Source organism: Aedes albopictus, chromosome 3 (genome assembly GCF_035046485.1).
Source record: "Aedes albopictus strain Foshan chromosome 3, AalbF5, whole genome shotgun sequence".
Lineage (NCBI taxonomy): Eukaryota > Metazoa > Arthropoda > Insecta > Diptera > Culicidae > Aedes > Aedes albopictus.
The window spans coordinates 55,216,518-55,235,492 of NC_085138.1; the positions used below are offsets into that span (position 1 = coordinate 55,216,518).

The window sequence follows — 18,975 nt, forward strand, 5'->3', positions numbered from 1 at the left end:
GAGGAGTCTTTGAAGGAATTTCCGGAAGAATCCCTGAAGTAATTTCCAGAGTAATCCCTGAAGGAATTACCGGAATATTACCTGAAAGAATTTCCAGAGGAATCCCTGAAGGAATTTCTGGAGGAATCCCTGGAGAAGTTTCCTGGGGAGTCCCCAAAGGAATTTCCGGAGGAATGCCTGAAAGAATTTCTGGAGGAATCCCTGAAGGAATTACCGGAGGATTTTCTGAAGGAACTTCTGGAAGTATCCCTGAAGGGATTCCCTGAGAAATCCCTGGGGGAATATCTGGAGGAATCCCTGGAGGAATTCTCCGAGGAATCTGTGAAGGAATTTTGGGAGGAATTCCTAATGGAGTTCCCGGAGAAATCCTTGAACTAATTTTTGGAGGATTTCCTAAAGGAATTCTCTAAAGCATTTTCCGGAAGAATCCTTAAAGATATTTCCGGAGGAGCCCCTGAAAGAATTTCCGGAGGAATCTGATTAAATTTCCAGAGGGAACGTTGAAGGAATTACCGGAGGTTAAGAATAGTTTCCGGAAGAAACGTGAAGAATCCGGAAGAGTACCTGGAGGAATTTCCAGAGGAATCCCGGCAGGTATTCCCACAAGATGTCATGAAGGAATTTCCGGAGGAATCCCTGAAATAATATCCAGAGAACTCCCTGAAGGAATTTCCTGAGGAATCCCTGAAATAATATCCAGAGGACTCCCTGAAGGAATTACCGGAGGATATTTTGAAGGAACTCCCGGGGGTAACCCTGATGGAAATCTCTGAGAAATCCCTGGAGGAAATCCCCGAGGAATCCCTAAATGAATTTTGGGAGAAATTCCTAAAAAAATCCCCGGAAGAATACTTGAAATAATTCTCGGAGGATTTCCTAAAAATTTTCTTGAAGAATCCCTGAAGCATTTTACGGATAAATCCCTTAAAAATTTCCGGAGGAGCTCCTGAAGGAATTTCCGGAGGAATTCGTAAAGGACTCACCGGGGGATTTTCTGAAGGAACTCCCGGAGGAATCCCTGAAGGAGATCTCAGAGGAATCCCTGAAGGAATTCTAGGAGGAATCTCTGAAGGAATTTCCGGAGGAATCCCTGGAGAAATTTCCGGGACAGTCACCGAAGGAATTTCCGGAAGAATGCCTGAAGGAATTTCCGGAGGAATCCCTGAAGGGATTTCTGGAAGAATCCCTGTAGGGATTCCCTGAGATCTCTCTGGGGGAATTTCTGAAGGAATTCCCCGAGGAATCTCTGAAGGAATTCTGCGAGGAATTTCTAATGGAGTTCCCGGAGGAATCCCTGAACTATTTCTCGGAGGATTTCCTTCAGGAATTTCCGGAGGAATAACTTGAAGAATTTCCGTAGAGACTCTGAAGGATTTTCTGGAGGAATCCCTCCAGAGGAATCCCGGAAGGAATTACCGGAGAAATACCTGAAAGAATTTTCGAAGGAATCCCTGAAGGTTTTTCCGGATGTATCCCTGAAAAAAATTCTGGAAGAATCCCTAAAGGAATCCCCGGAGGAATTCCTGAAGGAATTTCCGGAATTATACCTGAGAGAATTTCCGGAGGATTTTCTGAAAGAACTCCCGGGGGAATCCCTGGTCAAATTCCCTGATGTAATTTCCGGAGGAGAATCTGAAAGAATTCCCGGAGGAATCCTTAAAGGAATTCTCGGAGGATTTGCTGAAGGAATTCTCGGAGGAATCTTTATAGGGGTTCCCGGAGCATGTCATGAAGGAATTACCGGAGGAACCTCTGAAGGAATTCCCGGAGGAATCCCTGAAGGAATTCTTGAAGGAATCCCTGAAGGAATTTCCGGAGGAACTCTTGAAGGAATTCTTGGAGGAATCCCTGAAGGAATTTTGAGAAGAATTCCTAGAAGAATTTCCGGAGGAATCCCTGAAGGAATTTCCAGAGGAATCCCTGAAGGAACTCTGGGAGGAACTCATAATGGAGTTCCCGGAGGAATCCCTGGACTATTTCTCGGAGGATTTCCTTGAGGAATTTTCGGAGGAATACCTAAAAGAATTTCCGGAGGAATCTCTGAAGGATTTGCCGGAGGAATCCCTGAAGGTTTTTCCGGAGGAACCCCTGAAAGGATTTCCGGAGGAATCCCTGAAGTTATTTCCAGAGAAAACCGTGGGGAAATTTCTGGAGGAATCTCTGGAGGAATTCTCCGAGCAATCTGAGAAGGAAATTTGGGAGGAATTCCTAATGGAGTTCCCGGAGGAATCCCTGAACTATTTCTCGGAGGATATCCTTCAGGAGTTTCCGGAGGAATAATTTCCGTAGGAAACTCTGAAGGGTTTTCTGGAGGAATCCCTCAAGATATTTCCGGAGCAGTCCCTGAAGGAATGTCCGGATGAATTGCTGAAGTAATTTCCAGAGGAATCCCTGAAGGAATTACCGGAGAAATATCTGAAAGAATTTCCGGAGGAAGGTTTTTCCGGATGTATCCCTGAAAAAAATTCTGGAAGAATCCCTAAAGGAATCCCCGGAGGATTTGCTGAAGGAATTCTCGGAGGAATCTTTATAGGGGTTCCCGGAGCATGTCATGAAGGAATTACCGGAGGAACCTCTGAAGGAATTCCCGGAGGAATCCCTGAAGGAATTCTCGACGGAATCCCTGAAGGAATTTTCGGAAGAATACCTAGAAGAATTTCCGGAGGAATCCCTGAAGGAATTTCCAGAGGAATCCTTGAAGGAATTACCGGAGAAACACCTGAAAGAATTTTCGGAGGAATCTCTGAAGGTTTTTCCGGATCTATCCCTGAAAAAAATTCTGGAAAAATCCCTAAAGGAATCTCCGGAGAAATTCCTAAATGAATTCTCGGAGGAATCTTTATAGGGGTTCCCGGAACATGTCATGAAGGAATTACCGGAGGAACCTCTGAAGGAATTCCCGGAGGAATCCCTAAAGGAATTCTCGAAGGAATCCTTGAAGGAATTTCAGAGGAATCCTTGATGGAATTCCCGGAGGAATCCCTGAAGGATTTCTTGGAGGAATTCCTGAAGGAATTTCCGGAGGAAACCTAGAAGGAATTCTTGGAGGAATCCCTGAACTATTTCTCGGAGGATTTCCTTCAGGAATTTCCGGAGGAATAACTTGAAGAATTTCCGTAGGAAACTCTGAAGGATTTTCTGGAGGAATCCCTCAAGATATTTCCGGAGCAGTCCCTGAAGGAATGTCCGGATGAATTGCTGAAGTAATTTCCAGAGGAATCCCTGAAGGAATTACCGGAGAAATATCTGAAAGAATTTCCGGAGGAAGGTTTTTCCGGATGTATCCCTGAAAAAAAATCTGGAAGAATCCCTAAAAGAATCCCCGGTGGATTTGCTGAAGGAATTCTCGGAGGAATCTTTATAGGGGTTCCCGGAGCATGTCATGAAGGAATTACCGGAGGAACCTCTGAAGGAATTCCCGGAGGAATCCCTGAAGGAATTCTCGAAGGAATCCTTGAAGGAATTTCAGAGGAATCCTTGATGGAATTCCCGGAGGAATCCCTGAAGGATTTCTTGGAGGAATCCCTGAAGGAATTTCCGGAGGAAGCCTAGAAAGAATTCTTGGAGGAATCCATGAAGGAATTTTTGGAAGAATACTTAGAAAAATTTCCGGAGGAATCTCTGAAGGAATTTCCAGAGGAATCCTTGAAGGAATTACCGGAGAAACACCTGAAAGAATTTTCGGAGGAATCTCTGAAGGTTTTTCCGGATGTATCTCTGAAAAAAATTCTGGAAGAATCCCTAAAGGAATCTCCGGAGAAACTCCTAAATGAATTCTCGGAGGAATATTTATAGGGGTTCCCGGAACATGTCATGAAGGAATTACCGGAGGAACCTCTGAAGGAATTCCCGGAGGAATCCCTGAAGGAATTCTCGAAGGAATCCTTGAAGGAATTTCGGAGGAATCCTTGATGGAATTCCCGGAGGAATCCCTGAAGGAATTCTTGGAGGAATCCCTGAAGGAATTTCCGGAGGAAGCCTAGAAGGAATTCTTGGAGGAATCCCTGAAGGAATTTTCGGAAGAATACCTAGAAGAATTTCCGGAGGAATCCCTGAAGGAATTTCCAGAGGAATCCTTGAAGGAATTACCGGAGAAACACCTGAAAGAATTTTCGGAGGAATCTCTGAAGGTTTTTCCGGATGTATCCCTGAAAAAAATTCTGCAAGAATCCCTAAAGGAATCTCCGGAGAAATTCCTAAATGAATTCTCGGAGGAATCTTTATAGGGGTTCCCGGAACATGTCATGAAGGAATTACCGGAGGAACCTCTGAAGGAATTCCCGGAGGAATCCCTGAAGGAATTCTCGAAGGAATCCTTGAAGGAATTTCGGAGGAATCCTTGATGGAATTCCCGGAGGAATCCCTGAAGGAATTCTTGGAGGAATCCCTGAAGGAATTTCCGGAATTATACCTGAGAGAATTTCCGGAGGATTTTCTGAAAGAACTCCCGGGGGAATCCCTGGACAAATTCCCTGATGTAATTTCCGGAGGAGAATCTGAAAGAATTCCCGGAGGAATCCCTAAAGGAATTCTCGGAGGATTTACTGAAGGAATTCCCGGAGAAATCTTTGAAGTAATTTCCGGAGGAATTTTAAATATATTTTCTATTCAGGAAAGAACTTCTAGAGTCACTAAAATTCTAGATAACATATTTGGAATACTCTAAATGCTTCTATTAGGCGGTGGATTGCGGTAAATACAAGTCCAAGAAATTTAATTTTTAATTTTATCATTATTGTAGGAAATAATAAATTCAGCTGAAGAACTTCTCTTAGGGTTACCTATATTCCCATCAATTTTATGCTGCCCAAGGTAAATTTTCACATACATCGTCATGCCAATTTATGTTCAGGCTGCATCAGAAAACACTGTTGAAAAAAGAAACGAAGCAAGAAAAAAATTCAGCCAGGATTGCTGCAGAAAAAGTGGAATGCACTTCAAAAGTGGCGTATCTTATTTTCATAAGATGGAGTCAAATATTAATTGACACCAAATTTCATAACAGCATTGAATAAGCATGTAATCGGAAATAATTGGCTGGTGGAGGAGGACATTTACAAACCAATATTACTATTAATTTACTGGATATATTGAATGCAAATGCTGAATCAAGTTTTGTTTGTCAAAAGATTACGTCCTTTTAGAAGTGTCGCCGAATTTTATTTTCAAACTGCTGGTGACATTAGTTGTTGCGTCTGCATGCTGTGCTACAATGCAGCTTTACCTCCGAGGGGTGGACTGACGGTTTGTTGACTATGCAATGTTGATTATAAAATTTGATTTACCAATGATTTACCAATGACAAATAAGAACGCTTTGTTATATGTTTGGTATGCTTGAAGAAAAGAAATGTATAAATTTATTTAGCACAAGTATTTTGAATGATGGAGATGGTTTATGTGAGACTATTATGTCAAACATATTGATTTTTTATCATAACTAATTGAACTGCTTACCGCTGTGTCTAATATCGGTAAAATTACATTAGAAAACATTTCTCATATTCCTATTCCCGGAGTTTCGTCTAATACCGTAAGCTTAGCGGAAATCCCCTCGCGCACGAAGATACAAGCAGAAATGTCGCGCAACATGCGAGCGTTACGCCGACCTCAGCGTGGTTTGTTGTCCTCCTGCGTGATCAAGGAAACCCATTTACATGTTCGGTGTTTTCTATGGCATTTTATATGAAAATGTATGAATGTTTTTTGATAATCTGGCAGAGCACATTCCGAAGACCAGATTCATCAAAAAAATCATTCAAATATTCCACATTTTCCCTACATAATTTTGGGTCAATCAATGTATACACTAGTGTGGATGAGACACATAGGTACACGTTACGCTCTGAGATTTTGAATGCTGGTTGGGAAAATCGTGGAAAATCGCGTGGAAAACTAAATTTCAATATCAATTTCAATATTATATCATTTAATTATGTGTTCAACAGTTCATTTAGAATTATATAAAAATAGTAGCATTACTATCATATGCATAATTCCCCTACAATATCACAGTGTGGAAAACCATAGATTTTCCGGGGAAAATCAAACTCAACTTCGAGGAAAACCTGTCTAATGCATTCATCTGACTTGTATCTTCAATTTGATATAAAAATATACATATGTCACCGCTTTGAATTTTGCGTAATCAACGTGGAAAGCTAAATTTGGCAGACAATTTCCCGACTTAGCTCGCTTCTCCGAAGTATCCTGGAAAAACCAAGGAAAATTTGGAAAAACTTTTTTCCACAATTTGAAGCTAACATGTTCCCTCAGAGCGTGAAATATTTTTAATTGGCCGTTTTTACATTATTTGAGCAGGAAAACGTTCCAAAATCAGCGTAACGCCATTCCTCCCATACAAATATAAAACCAAGCAAACCCACGAGACGATGGCCTTAAGTTCCAAAATCTTCTGAATGACCCCACACCTTAATTTTGTACACTATTTATGAATCACCATGTTGATCAAATGAGTGGTCCATAAACTGTGGTCATTTTACCATCTCGGTAGTTTCGGTAATCGATTTTACTGAGGTTCAGTAAAACAACTGTCAAAATCGTATGGAAAAGGTATACAATGCATTTTTGCTGAACGAGTTCGGTGCTTAGCAGTTTTAATCTCGTCAAAAAATTACCGAACTCGGTAATCAAAATTAAGTGTGCACTGTACCTCAGTATTTGTAAATTAAGTTTCTGTGATTTGAAATCTTATCTTATCTTGGATTGGATCAACTCCAATTTACAACAATCAGATGGACAGTAAAAAATACTTGATGTACATCTCGGACTCATCAGCGTGTGAACCGACTTTAGCGTGCAATGTAGTTGACCGATAGGCTCAACAATTGGAGAAATTTCCTCGGTTGTTACGTTGCGTTGATCGACTTGATTCAAGGACCGTACGTTCGTCACTATGGACGGACGTCTTAGTCTTTACAGAGCAAGAAAGTGCAGGGTGCGGCGCTAGACGTGAGTAAGATGCACAACCAGTCCGCAATCTCTCGCGTGCTCTGAAGTATATTGAAAGAGAGTGAGAGCTTTCTACTCTTTGTAGATGCATGCATGCGATTAACGAGAGAATAAGCCATAAGTGCAGCAGCTTGCAACTGGCAGTAGAAGCAACGCTGAATGCAATCATCATCATCATCGTGAGTCGTCATTTTATCGGATGAAATTTGCTCTGCTTTAATAAGCCGAGATCAAGGCAGGGTTGGTGTTCTCTGCTGCTTGGTATATCATTATAGGGGAGTTGCGATGCAAGCGATGCAGATCGCAAGATGATCATGGATGATGGTGGATGGAGAAATTGCCAAAGAAACGACTATTTTTGGTATTGATCAAGTTGATTTTGAACTGAGAGTGCGTGTTGCTTTTCGTTGTTTCTTTTGCTCCATGTGCAGGGGAAGTGATGGGTCTTACAAAATTATTAAGTTACTTTGCCAACTGGAAGGGTATTGTGCTTTTTCATCAGTAAGAAAATTATTACTGGAAGATTGAAAAGCGATTGCTCTTTTTCGAGGTGGTTCATTCATGCGTACATGATGACGTCATGGTGAGCTCGTTTCATCTTATATTCTTATGATCTGCAGCATAAATTGATTGCGGGTTGTTGTTTGATGCAAGCTGTCTCGAAAAATGCCGTGCTACCATTTTAAAATTGCATACTGACAATTGCAGCACCGCATTCCACATTAGTTTTATTGAAATTGTGCAGAATTTCTTCTCAGCTCATGAAAATTTTCGTAATTCTACAATTATGTAGATTTTTTTGTTGATTTGGACAACTTTTTCTACAGGTCTGCCGTTCTGGAAACGAACTAAACGTTAAAAAATCATGATAATCGGTTCACCCGTTCATAAATTATATAGCTACAAAACGACGCAATATACAGACAAGGTTGATAGCAGAGATGCCAGATGATTTTTTTTAAATCTTTTTCAATTTTTTTAAGAATATGTATTTCAGCATATCAGCGAAGAATATGTATTTCAGCATATTTCAGCGCTTTCAGCAATATTTTGCTGAATTTTGCCGAGCTGAAGGGTTCAGCAAAAAATTTTGCTGAATTTTCGGCAAAGTTTGCTGAATTTCATCAAAACGTTACTGGTGATCAGCAGAGTTTACTGAACAAATCAGCAAAATTTTGCTGAATTTCAGCAAAATGTTTACTGAAACCTTCAGCTCGGCAAAATTCAGCAAACTTTTGCTGAAACCCTCAATATCGATTTTTGGTGTGTAGATTTCTTGTCAATTCTTTAAGCATGAAAGTTAATTTTTAACAAAACATCAGCTGATTATTGTTTTATCTACATACTATGTAGATGTATGTAGAAAACTTTTAGAAAACTATGTAGAAAACTTTTATTTTAAACTTAATATTTTTGTTTTAGCTTGTCAGTCAGAGTTCAACATCACGCTAAAAACTAACCAAGTTAACCTGGTTTTTATCAAACTCTGACAAATGCTGTCGAAAAGATATTGGTCAATATGGAGTGAAAACTGTTGACACCCACATTGGTACTTCAACTTTGACGAAGGCTGTGTGTGGCCCAAACCACTGGATAAAACAGTTCAAATTTTGACCACCTCATTTCCTATATGTTCTGACGCTGCAATGAAATTTTCATGAAGATTCTTAAAATACGGATTTGTGAAAATAATATGTCAAAAAATGGCTTTTTTATATACGTTATCATGACTCAAAATGTATATTTTCTAATAATTTGAAATTTTGGCCAATGCTAATCAATATACTGATGATGAAGTGATTACATTTTCAGCCGAAAATATAGATAATTGCCAACGTTACAGCAGATTGAACATGATGAATTTAGGGGAATAATTCGTTTCGGCTTTTTTTTTGCCACTGAGTGTAAATTTGTGATTATGCATTTGAATGGCACTTTTTTTTTGTTTTTAATCCATACATTGAGTATTACAAAATGAATCTTCTATTAAGAATGTTTCATGGAGTTGTGCTTATTGTTATCACGGTAATAATGCCGCAGAAAATGACTTTAGAAATTTCTAAAAATTAACAGAAATTTATCTGGTACTTTCATTTTAAGAGTCCATTTTTTTGTTTCAGCTAGGAATTCCTTCCGGGTTTTGTTTTTTTTTTCAGCTATTCCAGAAAACTTCTTCATGAACTCCTCCAAACGTTTCATTAATTAAAATTTCAAGCAATAGTTTTAGTAAGTTTACTTAGAATTCGTCTAGTTGATCCTTGAATAAGCCTAGTCAGACATTTTATCATAGATTTTTTGGGGTTGGGATTGTTAGGAAATTCTAAAATTGAAATTTCTCAATTTTTTACCTGATGTTTACCCTACATATTGCATGCATACGTGGTTCACCAAGTTGTACCAAAAAAAGTTTTACTTAATATTATACTTCTGACAATAACAATATTGTCCTCTATTTTTTTTCTTTTGTGGATAACTGACACTGAGGAAGATTACAAGTGATAGTCGAAATACGCGTATCTGTCAAAGGATAAGCAAAATAGGGCAGAATAAAAAGGTACAAAACTGATTACACTCATTTGAAGAGGGTATTCTGCTATTTTTTGAGGACAATATAATTACTCGGAGATGGGCCGACGCTGAAAGAGAGAAAGAGAAGAAGGAGATAACTAATATCACTGTTGGAGCTCTCATTTCTCTCTCTTTTTAGCAGTTAGGTTGAACACGGTGAGAGACACCGACGCCGATTGCATGCAAGTTTGTCGCGTTTTTTAAAGTAAGCAACACACCAAAAGTTGCTCATGGGATGCATAATCCTCTGAACAGTTTTTTTTTCAGAATCCCTGAGAAGGACACTGTAAAACGCATAAGCGTAAAGAGAGCCTATTGCTCATTGGAGGCAGCTTGTGACGTCATGCGACTTTCAATATGACATTGAAAGGCACGTCATCGAAAGCATCCTCAATATTCAAGAAATCACCCATGCAAAGACTACGTTTGAGCGAGTACTTTCTGGAAAACGTATACAACTTTGTGTAAAAGAGTCACTGTGGACATCCCAAATTGGGAGGCATGTGAGTTCACATGAATAGGCATGTCAGCCAGACGAACATCATAGATGTGATAATCGACAATGCGTTTTAAGCATTTCAGAAAGAACGAAGTAACCAGATAAATTCTGAAACTCATTCATCTTTATACAACGCACGCACCCTTTCGGTATAAAACTATGGAGTAATTTCACGTCATGAAAATACCCCATAGAAAACTATAAGTTCAAAACATGTTTAAACTACTCAAATCCCTCTGGAGAAAAATAGGACAAAACCCCATTTACTCCTGGAGATTTGAAGAAAGCAGATCTTTTTAGGGCCCACTTAGTCGATTATATAGCTATAATTCTCGGGCGGAAGCTATAGATACGTTACTATACAAAAGAATGGTTTATCCGAATATATTTGAACTTGAACAGATCAGAGTTCCATTTAGGAATACCTCTTGCGGTCCGCACAGACCGCCGAGGACAAGATTCTTTCAAAGCAGTAGTTATGGTATAGGGTATGTGTTCCATCAGTAATCTCACGCTCCCATATTCATCCTATTCGAAAACAAGCGATTACGGCACCGATTGATTCCGTTCTTTTTGTTTTCATGGGTGCTCACTTCTAACAAAAAATACAAAAATAAGAAACAAAACAAACAGCGCTTCAATCCTTTGTTTTTCGTAGGATGAAAATGGGAGCCACATGCTTAATAAGGGAACCAATACCCTACCACAATGGAGGGCGTTGTAGATACAAAACCACAATAAAACTCTCTTGGAGTAGCAATGGAAAATGAGGCCGCAACCAATTAGTACAGGTTTCCTAGTTTTTTGAGCAGACACGCTCGAATACGCAAATTTTACGAAGGAACACTCAAAAGTGCAAGGAAGGTCAAATGGAGACTCCTCATCTGACACATGCCAATCAGTCAATTCATGACAAATTCTGCTCATGCAGAGTTGGGTTAGGTACAATTCTATGTTAACCCAATGTAATAATGTGTTATGTAATAGTTTGAGCATTTTTGTAATTTTTGTTTCGTGGAAAATCATTTTTTTATATTTTTGGCTGATATTTAGGACTGTTCTGTATATCTCAAAATAGTTTTTGGTGTAATTTAAAGCGTATTTACATTTTTTTAAATCATTGAAAAATTGATGTTTCAGTCACCTTTTAGAAGTCATTGTTTATTTTGTATTGAATCGCTACAATTAACATATTTGAATTCTTTCCCAAATCATTCTATCCTTGTTTAATAGTTTAAGGGATTCGAATGCACTCTAAAAGTGTTTTCCTTAAAATTACACGGAAAATAAAATTTTCTGTGAAAAAATTTTGAAATAATAATATTTCAAAAATAATCATAAAATCTCAAAATGTTTTCATCTCAAAAATCCGTTATCCAAATTGGTTTCCAGGAAAAATATAAAAGTGTGGGGATGTTCAAAAATAAAAATTAGAAAAATCAAAAATCGAAATTCACGAAATCGAGAATTAAAAAGAATCATCTTCCAAATCATGTTTAAATCGATTTTAGATGACGAAAAATGATATTTAGATCAAAATCAAAAATTTGGGTATTAGAGGGTTAAGTAATCCTTGAACTGTACTACCTAAGTAATCCACCAGACTGAAGCATCTCAAATTAATATTTGAGCTACTTCAGATGATGCAATCATCGTAGCAATACGGCCAAATCAGTGAAAAGATGCTGAATACAAGAGGTTGCTTGAAGGCATCCATAAGGAAAGATTGAAACATAATGTTATTCTAAGATATAGCATGCTCGAGGCTCAACACTTCATTTATAATGAAAGTAGCAAAAGTGGGTTCACAAGGTAACCTATACAGAAGTTACCCTACGAAAATGAACTTTTTGAAGTAGAGCCACTTGGGCTACGCACGCTTTTTACGCTGAAAATTGATCTGAGGTTTTCCCCTAGCCGTAGCCACTACCCAAACTAGACAGGATTACACTCTCCACAATCACAGCACAAAAAAGAAACATCAACGACAAACCAAATCGGTGTCAATTAAAAAACGCCAATGGCGAAAACGCATTCAGCGAACCCATATTGGTAGTAATGTAAGCTAATTTACAACATTAGAATAATCCCGCCCTTATTTAGCCTCAAATTTGTGACTTAAGAAGGGCAACTGATTATCTCGGAGAAACGCAAGGTCCACTGTACTATTGCTCCGGTTAGCGCAGTAAGGGCATAATACTGTGGAGGACGCCCTAATTCTAAACGGTGAGTCGATAAGGAGAGCGTCCAATATTGCTCTGGTCCTCACAAGTTCCTACCTCATGCTTCCACGGGTCAAGCGATGACAAAGACCGCCAGCTAAGAGTTGTGTGCTTAGCTGGTAGTGCAGCCTGGGCACTGTTGTCCTTCTGACTTCAGCTAGATTGAGGAGGTACGATCCGAGTGTCTGTTCACCAAGGAGGTGCGGCTCAAACAGCGTCTGTTCTGGCATCCAGCGGCTGAGTAAGAAACGCTGCACCACGCCCAGCTAGATCCAAGGTGGTAGCCCCATCAGCGTGGTCGTCCCAGTGTTGGTTGGGACGTTAAACAGAACTGGCACGATGGCCCTCCGGCGAGACAGGAGTGTTGGCGTAGGCCCAATAAGCCACCCGTAAAAATCCCCATTGCGAATAACATAGGAGAAAATACGACTCGATACAATCGGCAAAGACCCACGCGACGAAATAAGGACTACGATTGGAAACTTGGAACATGGAATTGCAAGTCACTAGGTTTCGCAGGATGTGACAGGATAATCTACGACGAACTACATCCCCGCAACTTCGACATCGTGGCGTTGCAGGAACTTTGTTGGACTGGACAGAAAGTGTGGAAAAGCGGGCATCGAGCGGCTACCTTCTACCAAAGCTGTGGCACCACCAATGAACTGGGAACAGGATTTATAGTGTTGGGCAAGATGCGACAACGTGTGATCGGGTGGCAGCCGATCAACGCAAGGATGTGCATGTTGAGAGTTAAGGGCCGTTTCTTCAACTACAGCATCATCAACGTCCACTGCCCACACGAAGGGAGACCCGATGACGAGAAAGAAGCGTTCTACGCGCAGTTAGAGCAAACATACGATGGTTGCTCGCCGCGTGACGTGAAAATCGTTGTCGGCGACATGAACGCGCAAGTAGGAAGGGAGGAAATGTACAGACCGGTAATCGGGCGAAACAGCCTGCACGCCGTATCGAATGATAACGGCCAGCGATGCGTAAACTTTGCAGCCTCCCGTGGTATGGTAGTCCGAAGCACCTTCTTCCCCCGCAAAGATATCCACAAAGCCACCTGGAGATCACCCGACCATCAAACAGAGAACCAAATCGACCACGTTCTAATCGACGGTAAATTCTTCTCGGATATAACCAACGTCCGCACATACCGCAGTGCGAATATAGATTCGGATCACTACTTAGTCGCTGTATGCATGCGCTCAAAACTTTCGACAGTTAACACCACGCGTCGAAGTCGAACGCCGCGGCTCAACATCGAGCAACTTCGTAACGTAGAAGTGGCTCAAGACTACGCGCAGCAGTTAGCAGTGGCTCTACCAACGGAAGAGCAGCTTGGCGCAGCTACACTTGAAGATGGCTGGAGGGACATCCGATCCGCCATAGGTAGTACCTCGGCTACAGCACTAGGCTTCGCGACTCCGAATCACAGAAACGACTGGTACGACGGCGAATGTGAACAGTTGAAAAACGAGAAGAATGCAGCATGGGCGAGAATGCTGCAACATCGTACGAGAGCGAATGAGGTACGTTACAAACAGGCGCGGAACAGGCAGAACTCAGTCTTCCGGATGAAGAAGCGCCAGCAGGAAGAACGAGATCGCGAAGCGATGGAAGAGCTGTACCGCGCTAAGGACACACGAAAGTTCTACGAGAAGCTGAACCGCTCGCGCAGAGGCTTTGTGCCACAAGCCGACATGTGCCGAGATAACCACGGGAATATTCTCACGAGCGAGCGTGAGGTGGTCGAGAGGTGGCGGCAGCATTACGATGAGCACCTCAATGGCGACGTTGCAAGTACCGAAGGTGGCGTGGTAACAGATCTAGGAGTATGTGCACAGGACGAAAGACTTCCGGCCCCTGACCTTCAAGAGATTGAGGAGGAGGTTGGCCGGTTGAAAAACAACAAAGCCGCTGGAGCAGATCAACTACCAAGCGAGCTTCTAAAATACGGTGGAGAAGCACTGGTGAGAGCACTACACTGGGTCATTACCAAGATTTGGGAGGAGGAAGTATTACCGGAGGAATGGATGGAAGGTATCGTGTGTCCCATCTACAAAAAGGGCGACAAGTTGGATTGCGGGAACTACCGCGCGATCACACTACTGAGCGCTGCCTACAAGATACTCTCTCAAATTTTATGCCGCCGTCTATCACCGATTGCAAGAGAGTTCGTGGGGCAATATCAGGCTGGATTCATGGGTGAACGCGCTACAACGGACCAGATGTTCGCCATCCGCCAGGTGTTGCAGAAATGCCGCGAATACAACGTGCCCACACATCACTTGTTCATCGATTTCAAATCGGCGTATGATACAATCGATCGAGAACAGCTATGGCAGATTATGCACGAATACGGATTCCCGGATAAACTGATACGGTTGATCAAGGCGACGATGGATCGAGTGATGTGCGTAGTTCGAGTATCAGGGACACTCTCGAGTCCCTTCGAATCTCGCAGAGGGTTACGGCAAGGTGATGGTCTTTCGTGCTTGCTGTTCAACATTGCTTTGGAGGGTGTAATACGAAGAGCGGGGATAAACACGAGTGGGACGATTTTCACGAAGTCCGTTCAGCTGCTTGGTTTCGCCGATGATATTGATATTATTGCTCGTAAATTTGAGACGATGGCGGAAACGTACATTCGACTAAAGAGTGAAGCCAGGCGAATCGGATTAGTCATTAATGTGTCGAAGACAAAGTACATGATGGCAAAGGGCTCCAGGGAGGAATCACCGCGCCCGCCACCCCGAATTCATATCGACGGTGATGAAATCGAGGTGGTTGAAGAATTCGTGTACTTGGGCTCACTGGTGACCGACGACAACGACACCAGCAGAGAAATTCAGAGGCGCATTGTGGCAGGAAATCGTGCCTACTTTGGACTCCGCAGAACTCTACGATCGAATAAAGTTCGCCGTAACACGAAGTTAACCATCTACAAAACGTTGATTAGACCGGTCGTCCTCTATGGACACGAAACATGGACCCTACGTGCAGAGGACCAACGCGCCCTTGGAGTTTTCGAACGGAAGGTGTTGCGTACCATCTACGGCGGAGTGCAGATGGAAGACGGGACGTGGAGAAGGCGAATGAACCACGAGCTGCATAAGCTGCTGGGAGAACCAACCATCGTCCATACCGCGAAAATCGGGAGGCTACGGTGGGCGGGTCACGTCATCAGGATGTCGGATAGCAACCCGACTAAAATGGTTCTCGAGAGTCATCCGACCGGTACAAGAAGACGTGGAGCGCAGCGAGCTAGGTGGGTCGACCAAGTAGAGGACGATCTGCGGACCCTACGCAGAGTGCGGAACTGGAGACAAACAGCCATGGACCGAGTGGAATGGAGGCGGCTACTATGTACAGCAGAGGCCACCCCGGCCTTAGCCTGACCGGTAAGTAAAGTACGCCCTAATTCTCCAAAGGCTCCGTTTGTGGTTGGGTTTTTATTAGCCCCCCCTAACCATTCATTCCTTGGCACGGTAAGCATAAAGCCGCATAACACCAAAAATTAGGGGTCACCTGTTTAGTGGACTCTTACCAGTGGATCAGGCGATCCGTAGTGTTATTCTTAGCCAAATGAGACAACCGGACAACGGACACTACACAGCGATCTAGGCTGATCGGGAAAAGAAGTTAACATTGATGATTAACTTCCAAACGATCCCGAACAGCCCGAAAAATTGTGCATGCAAGTTTGTGTTTGTTAATGCTTGGAAGGCTCGTCACAAAAAGTATAGAAGACTTTCCTCCAAAAGCTTGGAAGGTTACTCTTTGGAAGCACGACATGCGACTGTCTGGAAACTTGGAACGCTGTTCCCTAGAAGCTTGCAAGGTTTCTTCCTGGAAGTTTGAAGGACTTTTCACTAATAGCTTGCAAAGCTTATTCTTCAAAATTTAAGGAGAAATTCTACTTCTGTTCTCAAAGTTAAAAGACTTCTCCTTGGTAGCATGAAAGGCTTTTCGCTGCATGTTTGGAAAGTTTCTTCCTCGAAGTCTTCTTCCTGAAAACATGGAAGCTTAAAAGGCTGTTTTCTGGAAGATAAGAAGGCCTCTTTCCGGTAACTCCGAAATCTTCTCTTTGAAAACTCGGACGGACTCTCTCCGATAGCTCGGAAAACTTCTCTCTGGAAGCATGAAAGGGTACAATGAAACATATTGCCCATTTTACTGGCACTTTACCAGATTTGCTGGTATGTCTGAAACATACTGGAAAAACTTGTAATTAGAAGGCACGAAATGTTGCTAATTGACAAATTGAGAGATGAAATTTGTGGAAAAAATCGCGTTCTGGTGGGATTCGAACCCACGACTCCGAATTCGCTAGACCGGCGCTTTAACCAACTAAGCCACAGAGCAGGAAATGGTTCTGGTTGATTTTTTTTCAGAAATTTCATCTCTCAATTTGTCAATTAGCAACATTTCGTGCCTTCTAATTACAAGTTGCTCCAGTAAGCATGAAAGGCTTTTACTGAAAGCTCATATATCAGAACCGGCAATACGCTCTAATGTGTGCACCAATCTTGGAAAAGTGTCACGCAAATGTTGAAAATCAAGCAAAAATTATTGACATTCTACAAATTGATTATTTAGAATCAACTCACTAGGAGTCATTTTCGTCGTAAAAGGCCCCGCCCCCTTCTGAAAAAAAGTATAGTTGTCATATTTAAATCGTCTTAAAGATGATTATTATTCTTGACTTTCTCGTACCTGCCATTTGATATACGAATAGTCGTCATATACGAATACGATATACAGTCCAGTTGGTTCGTAACTCTAGAAAGACGAATATGATTGAGCAAGTTCATTATCATATCAGTGTTCAGGTTTTACCATATAAATCAGTTTAAATGAAATAGACCGGGAAAATCCGGAATATAACCGGAAATTTATTTAAGCAACTCGAATGACCACTCTGGGTAGGCGCCTACAAGAAAAGGTTATGATGGCTACTAGGTAATTGTAAGAACGATCCGAAGAAGAAAAACAATACTCGACTCTCTACCTCTCCACTATTAGGCGTTGTCCATAAACTACGTAGACTTTTTTGGGCCATCTCCCTCATCCCTCATCCACCTCGTAGACTTTTGTCCATACAAAAATTCCGAAATTTGTATGGAGCGTAGATTTTGGCCAGACGCCACACCACCTCCCTCCTAAGAGTCTACGTAGCTTATGGGCAGGCCCTTATCTTTAGGCTTTCCCTCATTTTTACCTGTTGTCATGTATTTAATATTTTCTAACACGGATTATAGGGTAAAATCACAAGTATTTACACCCACGCGTTCAACTCTAATCGCTGTCCTCTCTGAAATATGAAACGAAGAAACGTTTGCTTAGATAGAAAATTAGCTTTTACATTCACTTGGATGTAGAATTATATAATTTTAAATGATCAATAAGGCAGTTTTGGTATTAAACGATTTTTTCAAACTAGTAAACCACATTATTATTATTATTATTATTATTATTATTATTATTATTACTTTTATTATAAAGATTTTCAGGCTAGTTCATCTCTTTAAAAGTAAGTAAACCACATTTTTGGATGATTCAGTGCATGGAAAATACTATTCAAGGAAGGAAGGTAGAACTATCTCGGCAGGTCTTCTATTTTGGGCACTTTTTCGTTGTGTCTTAGTCAATTTTTAATCAATTGACATAATTTTTGTACGCTGTGTGCTACGTACCTAATATAGTATCTCTGGCCGAGTACAAAAAAATCAAGCCAATTTGCTAGAAATTAATTGAGTTATAGCAAAAATTTGTCCAAAATACCTGTAACTGCCCAAGTAGTTCCGCACCCTTTATTATTATTATTAACCAATTGACTTCGATTTGAGTTGAAAATTAGTAGCAGGTAATGTATACTACTACGAACTCAACCCTGCTAGGGGAGTCAACCGGCCAGGTACTGTTGGATTCGCCAATTTTCTCTTGTTCATATTTTTCTCCAATTTTCCTTTTCCGTTGCTTCTGGCTGTAGTTTAGTTACGACGATCGCCATCATGATCATGATCATCATCGTCGTCATCCTTGACGACGCTTGAACAGCAAAAAAAAGGCATATACCTCTACACCTCGCGAACAACAAAAGAAAGATTGTTAAGACTCGCCCGGAGAAGAAGCAGAAACAAGAAACATCATTGCTATAGGTACTATGCTCTAGCGGTGCGGTGTGTTGCCTGCTTGATGCTCTCTGGCTCCTGCTCGAATGACGATCGGCTGGGATCGGATTGGGAGGGAGGAATTGAACAGCTGCGCGCGACGACGACGACGACTGGATGAGCGGAGAAACGGAGTTGCAGCAGCAGAGTGCTGAAGAGTCACAGTAGTGCGCCTACAGAGAGCTCGGTTCGGGTACTCCGTTTCACCGTACCGTACTTGGTCTCTTCTTCTGCGGGATCCGCAATGTGCTCCTCGCGTGCGTCGAGTACTGTTGAGAAGTTGAAGTTCAATCTTCATTGAAAGCCTGAACGTGATAGGTACGTGTGTGCGGCGCGCGGTGCAGGCCAGTGTTTTTGATACGGCCCGGTCGGTACTCCCCCCGCGGTCGTCGGGAGTCTAGAGAAAGCGCGAGAGTCTGCTGAGGTGACTGTATACGGTGCGTTGTTGTTGTTGTTGCGGTGCAGGCGCGATCGGTCTCGGTCTGTAGGTCATCGCCGGTCGTTTCGCTTGTAGAGCGACAAGTTTCGCTTGT

General features: G+C 41.8%; 1 protein-coding gene across 1 annotated transcript in view; it reads left to right on the top strand.

The window, feature by feature from the left end:
* LOC109411331 (tyrosine-protein phosphatase non-receptor type 9) overlaps positions 1 to 18,975 on the top strand; it is a 272,596-nt gene that overhangs the window by 69,930 nt on the left and 183,691 nt on the right. The gene's annotated exons all lie outside the window — the stretch shown is intronic.